Raw genomic sequence first — 7,487 nt, 5'->3', positions numbered from 1 at the left:
GCAGGCTCCACACAGGGACAATGGTGGCTGTCCCTCCAGCCCTCACCCCGCAGCCACACAACTCAGTTTCTCACCTCTCTGAGTTGCTGCCCCTCCACTGGAGCCCAGGAGAGGCAGGTGAGGAGCTCAGGTGACTCAGCTGGAGAAATCAGTGTCAGTTGCAGCTGGGGAGACTGCTACTCTGCCCTGCACTTTGACCTACATGCTCCCTATGGGGCCCAAACAGTGGTTTGGGCCAGGAGTTAATCTATAGTTTCAAAGGAAGTGAGGGAACCTGGTTTCCCCTAGTAACAAATGTTGCAGACACCACAAAGAGAAACCAACACAGACCTTTCCATCCACATCAGTTACATCACCCCAACAGATACCATGTGAACTTCTGGAGAAAAGACCCTGACAATGTAGAGTTTAAGTCTGGACCAGGCACTCAGCTCTTTGTGAGTGTCAAACCCTCTCCCCTTGTGGTATTGGGCCCCGCGGTGAGGGCCACGCCTGGGCAGTGAGCTTCACCTGTGAGTCCCATGGCTTCTCCCCCAGAAACGTCATCCTGAAATGGTTCAAAGATTAAAATGAGCTTCCAGCCTCCCAGGCCACTGTGGACCCAGAAGGAGATGGTGCTTCCTATTGCATCTCCAGCACAGCCAGGGTGATGCTGGCCCCAAGGGATGTTTGCTCCAAGGTCATCTGTGAGGTGGACCATGTTACCCTGTGGGGTGGAGGAATGGGGCTGCTCTTCATGGGACTGCCAACTTGTCTGAGGCCACCTGAGTTCTGCCCACCTTGGAGGTTACCCAACACCTTGTGTCAGGGAGCCTGGTGAATGTTGTCACCTGCTAGGTGAAGAAGTTCTACCTTTGACACCTACATCTGACCTGCTTGGAAAATGGAAACATGTCCCGAAGAAAAACGATTTCAACCCTCGTAAAGAAAAAGGACAGAGCCTTTAACTGGATGAGCTGGCTCCTGGTGTTTTCATCTGCCCACAAGGAGGATGTGGTGCTCACCTGCCAGGTGGAGCATGATGAGCAGCCAGCAGTCACCAGAAACCTTACCCTGGAGGCCTCTGCCCACCAGAATGACCAGGGCCCAGGCCCAGGCCTGTCTACTCCACTCCTTCTATCTCTCCTCCTACGCCTCAAGGTCCTGATGGCATTTGGTATCTCTGCCATCTATGTCCACAGGAAGCAGAGGGACTGACTGAGATAATAGCAGGCTTTCTCACCTGGGACTACCAGACCCAGCTGGATTAGGCTGGTCCCAGAGACTCACACAGGTGCAGAAAGCAAACACATGAACTCCAACTAACCACAAAGGGAGGCCCGAACCAAAATTCTCCCCTAGCTGGAACTGGCCCTCGCGGACATTCAGAAGCAAAGGGTGTCCAGTAATGTGTACTTGGCCTGGCACCTAGATCTCATCCAATCAGACCCTGCCGACTTGGAATTCCTTTATACTTTCTCACCTTCTGCATCTCTTACCTTAGATGACTTAGTTCCAAGATTGTCCAATAAAGTCTCCTGAATTACAATGAATTAATATGTATAGTTTCTTCTTAAAAAAATAAATTCAATGGCTANAGATGACTTAGTTCCAAGATTGTCCAATAAAGTCTCCTGAATTACAATGAATTAATATGTATAGTTTCTTCTTAAAAAAATAAATTCAATGGCTAAACATTGCAGTCAGTTATTTGGCTTTAGGTGAAGTGTGAGTCAAGCCAACTCTGACCATTTATGTCAAAGAAACAGAAAAAGGGACAACATCAGTTCTTAAATTAACCCCAAGATTCTCGAAGGCATATTAGCCTCCTTTCAAATTCTGTATTCACATTTGATTACAGCTTAAATTAATTTATGGTTCAGAGTTGAGGCTTATATGCCTCCATGAGGGAAGTCCCTGGTGACTTCTGTGAAAAACTACAAGCTAAAAACATCCATGCAATATTATAATATTGTTTTAAAGTTGATTATGTTGACATGTGTAAGACTATTAGGATGGTTGATTATTTTTATTACATCATGAAAAGTATTTATATGAGTAAAAGAAATGATTAAGGAATAAAAACCCAATAGTTTGTACACACGGAAGTGTGTATAACAATGTTCACTGCAGCCTTATGATAGTGAAAAATTGGGAAAAAACCCAAATGTCTATATATATGTAATAAAAAATAAATTTTGGTATGGTCACAAATTGAATGCTACATAGTAGCTAAAATAAGTGAACTATTGGGTTGTCGGAAAAGTCATGATGCATTTTGCAACAAAAAATAGAAAAAATACATCATGACTTTTCCAACAACCCAATAAATCTATATGCATCATCATCAATAAATCTCAAAAACTTGATTTTTAATAAAAATGCAAGGCACAGGTGGGTATTTGGGGATGCAATTATTCAAAGTTTAAAAACTTATAAAGCAATAATATATGCTGTTTATAGACACACATGCATGTAGTAAACATACTAAAGCATGCATGACAATGATAAACGCTAAGATCAGGATGCTGCTACCTTTGGAGAGAAGGGGAATGAGACTCAGAAGAGACAGAGAGCTCCAACTCACTGCATCTGCAACATTTCCATTGGTTAAAAAATGAATTGGTATAAATAGAGCAAAATGTTAAGATTTGTGGTAAGTAAACTGGTGTTTGTTACATGATCTTTGTATTTGTCTGTATATTTGAACTATATACCTTATAGTACAAAATTAACTTCACAACAACAACAGCTAAAGCCAGTGTTCTCAACGGAAGTAAGTTAACAGCAGAGGGGTTGGAGGATAGCATGAGTTAATGGGTGGGTGCCTATATGGTGACCACAGCGGTGTAGGGGTTTCCAGTGCTGGTCCATACAACTCCCTCATGGTGAAGTTAGGTTTTTTTTTTTAAAGAAATTATTCTCCTTATTATTATTATTTTTTTAAAGATTTTTATTGGGGAATTGGGGGGATGGGAACAGTGCTGGGGAATTGGGGGAAGGGGAACAGACAAGTTGCTGTCCTTTTGTTCTTCAGTCTAGTTGTGGAGGATGTTGCTTCACTGGCCCAAGTTGGCACCATCATTGCGCTCTTCCCTGGCGAGGCAGATCAGTCGCCGGCTTCTGGATGGCCGCTCACTGCGGCTGCTGGCCGCTCACGCTGGCTGCTGGCTACACACGGTAGCCCATGGCAACCCACTGCCACAGGGGCTGCAGCCTACGCCGTCGCCGGCGACTCATGGCAGCCCAGCTCCAGGTTGAGCTGTTGTTCAGCATCTTAGCTGTGGAGGGCAGTGTCACTGGCCCTCATATGTGGGATCCGAACCGGGGCCCTCTGGCATCCCAAGCGAGTTCTTAACCATCGCACCACTCGGCCGGCCCGGTGAAGTTAGGTTTTCACCAAACTGAAATTTCATTCACCGTGATATCAGGTTCATGTGATCAACCACAGAATACCATGCAAAAATAAATGCCTACATTCAAGGAAACTGAAAATTCGAGAGCCTAGACTAAAAAAGAATTCTAGCAGCAAATGCAACCAATTACAAATAAGGATGATATAAACAGATTAGCCTGAGAAAGAGGATTTTGCGGCAGAATCTGACATATAAAGATTACATGTCTTTTGTTTGAGGCTAGCAGAGCTGGTTTGCCTTCTCGCATCTATCTTTTTATGGCCACTCTAGGACCACATCAAAATATCCAAGAATAACTGGGCTGATGTGAGTGGAGTTTGACACAAAGCAACACTACCACTCCGCTTCCACCCGCCCCCAGCTCCTCCACGTTACGTGGCAGCGTTGTAGAGCTGCTTGCAATTCAGGAAATCTACCATGCTGCTGTAAGCTTTTGTGCCCGTGCACAGAGTACCACTGACTCTAAGAAATGCCCTTTCTTTCCCCTCACTCTCCTTCCATTTTCCTCACACCCTTATCATTGTATCTTTCAAAAGCCTGGTTTTGTCCTCTGCTTCTCTGAAGTCTCTCCTACATCTAATCCCCCATGGATTGGGTCTACATTCACTACTTCATATAATTTTCCATTTTCTCCCACTGTGTTATAATTATTGGTCTTCTCTTCTGGATTTTAAATTCCTCAAAGCAACACCATACCCCAAATTCCCAGGATCTAGCTCAGTGCTTGTCTCCTGGCAGGTGCTCAGTAACTGATGAATGAATGAAATCTTTGGATTGGTACCTCATAGTTGTCGATCATGTATGCCAGGTTTCCCCTCTGTTATTTTATAGGACAGAAGATTAAGTCTGTTTTAAACATTTTTACTGATTTATTATTTTTTTTTCTGGACACCTCCTCCTTGGTCTTCCTATTTTAGAAAGGTTATTTCTTTCTCCCTTTAGCCATGCACACCTGAGAGAGCCCTAATAAGAATCAGAATCCTTTTTTGTTGCAAAACCACAGTTTTACCAATGATTTTAATGTTATCACACATGAATTTACACCGTTGTCAAGGGGATGAATTGTAATGACCATTCTCTAAGGATGTTGTATCATCTATAATGCAGTGCTGACTAAATCTGGCCACTTACCACAATGGTCTAGGGAAGGTTTTTTCTTAATGTAATTAAAAAATTCCTCAATTACAGTTGACATACAATATTATATTAGTTTCAGGTATACAACATAGTGATTGGACATTTATATAATTTACAAAGTGATCACTCTGATAAGTCTAGTACCCATCTGGCACGTACACAGTTATTACAATGTTACTGACTATATTATCTATGCTGTCCTTTACATCCCTATGACTGTTTTTATAACTGCCATAGAAAAGGTTTTAAAGTAGTGGTGTCAGGGCCTCACTCTGAACCCCCTGAATTAGAATTTCCATGGGTGGGGCTTGGACATTGGACATTCACTCCATGTGGGTGTGGGCATGTGTTGTGTGCCACTGTACCCATGTGTGGCAGCCTTCTCTGAAGATTTCAGAGCAATGGAATAGGTTTACACTGAAGTGTAGCAGAGGAAATAAAATATTTCTAAAATACTAGGCATCCTTATCCTTATTCTCAAGAGTCCTTTGGCATCCCTGACAGGAATTCCTCATTTACACCCATTACTCTGAAGGCCATTTGTCAACCCTTCATTTCTCCTCCTCCTAGAATCTCTCAAAATTCCTTCTACTTCACTTATCAGAGCAATTAGATGTATATTTTAAAATTTCCCCAGGAAATTCAGAGGATCAGCTAGGTAGGTATTTGACATCTTTAAAAATACTGGCTTTCAACTGTGCCTGAACCCAGAATCTCCTCAGGTGCTTTTAGAAAACGACAGTGCCTGGGCTCCACACCAGACCAAGTAGAGCACAGCCTCTGGGAGGGGGGCTCAGGAATAGTTTTAAAAAACATTCTAAGATGAGTCTAATGAATAGAGGTAAGAATCACTGGTTTATAACCTAAGAGAGACAGAGAAATATATACAAAAAAGACATAAGAAAATCACAAAGAAGCATTTGAAACAAAAGACAATTATATACTTTTAGAAAATTAATAATGAGTCAGTGACATGATTAAAGCCAGATGAGATCCTTTTTAAAAAGTAATCTTTATAAGGGCCGGCCAAGTGGCTCAGTTGTTTAAGAGTTCACTCAAGAGTGTGAGCTCTGAGCAACAGGATTGCCGGTTCGATTCCTGGCCCAAGCTGAGCTGCTGCTGAGCTGCCAACAGGTGGCAGGATGGCTCAGCTAAAAAAAAAAGTAATCTTTATAATATATGATATGCTATAGCATAATACAATATAACATAATAAACATACTATGGTACAATATCATATGCTAACTGAAAAGTTCCTGAAATAAATTTTGAAGGGGAATTGGAAATATAAGGACATGATTTAGCAGTAAATATGGTTCTTTGAATTTGCCATTTTCATTTAGGTAATTGGTCCTCAGTACTGGCTGCATGTTGGAAGCCCGCAGCTTTAACTAGCAGTGCTGCCTGACTCGACTACCCGGGGTTCTGATTTCACTGGTCTGAGAGGGAGGCAGGATTGAGAGCTTAAAAGCCCTCCAGGTGATTCTAATATGCAGCCAAGGTCGAAAACCACTGATTTAGGGGATGGCAGTGTAAACACCCACACCCATTCACATACCCAACCAAACAACAAGCAAAAACTGACTAGGGTGTAAATACATTGTGCGTAATGCATGCACTGTATTACTGTCTTTGCTTATATGTATCTTTGAAATATTTAATAAAATATGGCAAAAGAGAAAAATACCTAGCTTAGGTTTTATTCAAGCAAAGTCTTATTTCTATTCTTATATGGTCAAAACAAAAGGGAGCTGTATTTGGGTGGGCACCTCCCCACCCCATAGGCACCTGCAGTCTTCATTGTTACAAACACATAATTCAGGGTTTAAATTAGGATCCAATCTCTAAGAAATTTAGATTTCAAAACATTAGATGGACTTAGGGTGCCATTAGGGTATGCAGCCTCCATAGGGTTCTCAAAAAAAATATAGGATGTCCAGTTAAATTTGAATGTCAGATAAGCAACAAGTTATTTTTTAGGATAATTATATTCCAAATATTGCATGGGCAATACTTGTATTAAAATGTTATTATTATTATTATTATTATTAAAGATTTTATTGGGGAATTGGGGAAGGGGACCAGCCAAATTGTTCTTCAATCTTAGCTGTGGAGGGCACCAGTCGCCATCTGGCTTCCTGATGGCAGTTCGTGGCCTCTAAGCTCAAGGTGCTGTGTTCAGTCTTAGTTGTGGGTGGACATAGCCACCATCTCATTTGGGAGTCAAACCAGCAGCCTTATTGTTAAGAGCACATGCCCTATCCACTGAGCCATCTGGGTGGCAGCTCAGCTCAAGGTGCCAAGTTTAGTCTTAGTTGCGGGTGGGCGTAGCCCACCATCAAACAGGCAGTCTTGTTGTTGCACCAGCTGAGCCATCCTGCCACCTGTTGGCAGCTCAGCGACAGCTCAGTTCAGGCACAGCATCACTGGCCCATGTGGGAATCATACTGGTGGCCCTGTTGCTCAGAGCCTGTGCTCTTAAGCCAACTCTTAACCAACTGAGCCACTTGGCCAGCCCTAAAATTTTATTCTTTATCTCAACTTTAACTGGGTGTCTTATATTTTTCTTTGATAAATCTGGCAACGGGAAGGAGGTTAGCAAGGCACAGAGTAAAGGGGATTCTCAGGTATTTTTGAGGTGTAAGGTCCCTGGCCATAGTCTATGCCCTCCTTGAGATAACTGTTTGCAGTTTAGTGATGTCTTAAGTGGGAAAGGAAAGGGCTGCCAGGAAGGACAAGGACTGGAAAGGAGAAGAGGATATTATCATGAAAAGCTGTCTTTTGGGGAAACTTTTAATGCTCATCAACAATGATTAAATAATTAAAGCCTTGAAGGCTATCAATAACCACCTTATCGAAAGAAGAGAGGCTAGGTAGCCAGGGGGCCAATAAAGAAGACCAAATGATATAATGAGCTTCCAGTGTGCTGATTGAAATTACAAATCACCAGGTTGT

The 7,487-nt window shown here is 42.4% G+C and overlaps 1 pseudogene; it reads left to right on the top strand.

The window, feature by feature from the left end:
- The first annotated feature begins 133 nt into the window (after positions 1-133).
- On the top strand, positions 134-1,197 carry LOC109389506 (signal-regulatory protein beta-1 pseudogene; annotated as a pseudogene).
- Positions 1,198-7,487: the final 6,290 nt, after the last annotated feature.

Source organism: Hipposideros armiger, unplaced genomic scaffold, assembly GCF_001890085.2.
Source record: "Hipposideros armiger isolate ML-2016 unplaced genomic scaffold, ASM189008v1 scaffold_236, whole genome shotgun sequence".
Classification (NCBI taxonomy): domain Eukaryota; kingdom Metazoa; phylum Chordata; class Mammalia; order Chiroptera; family Hipposideridae; genus Hipposideros; species Hipposideros armiger.
The sequence above is the reverse complement of the archived record's forward strand: the minus strand, read 5'-3'. Positions and strand labels throughout refer to the sequence as shown.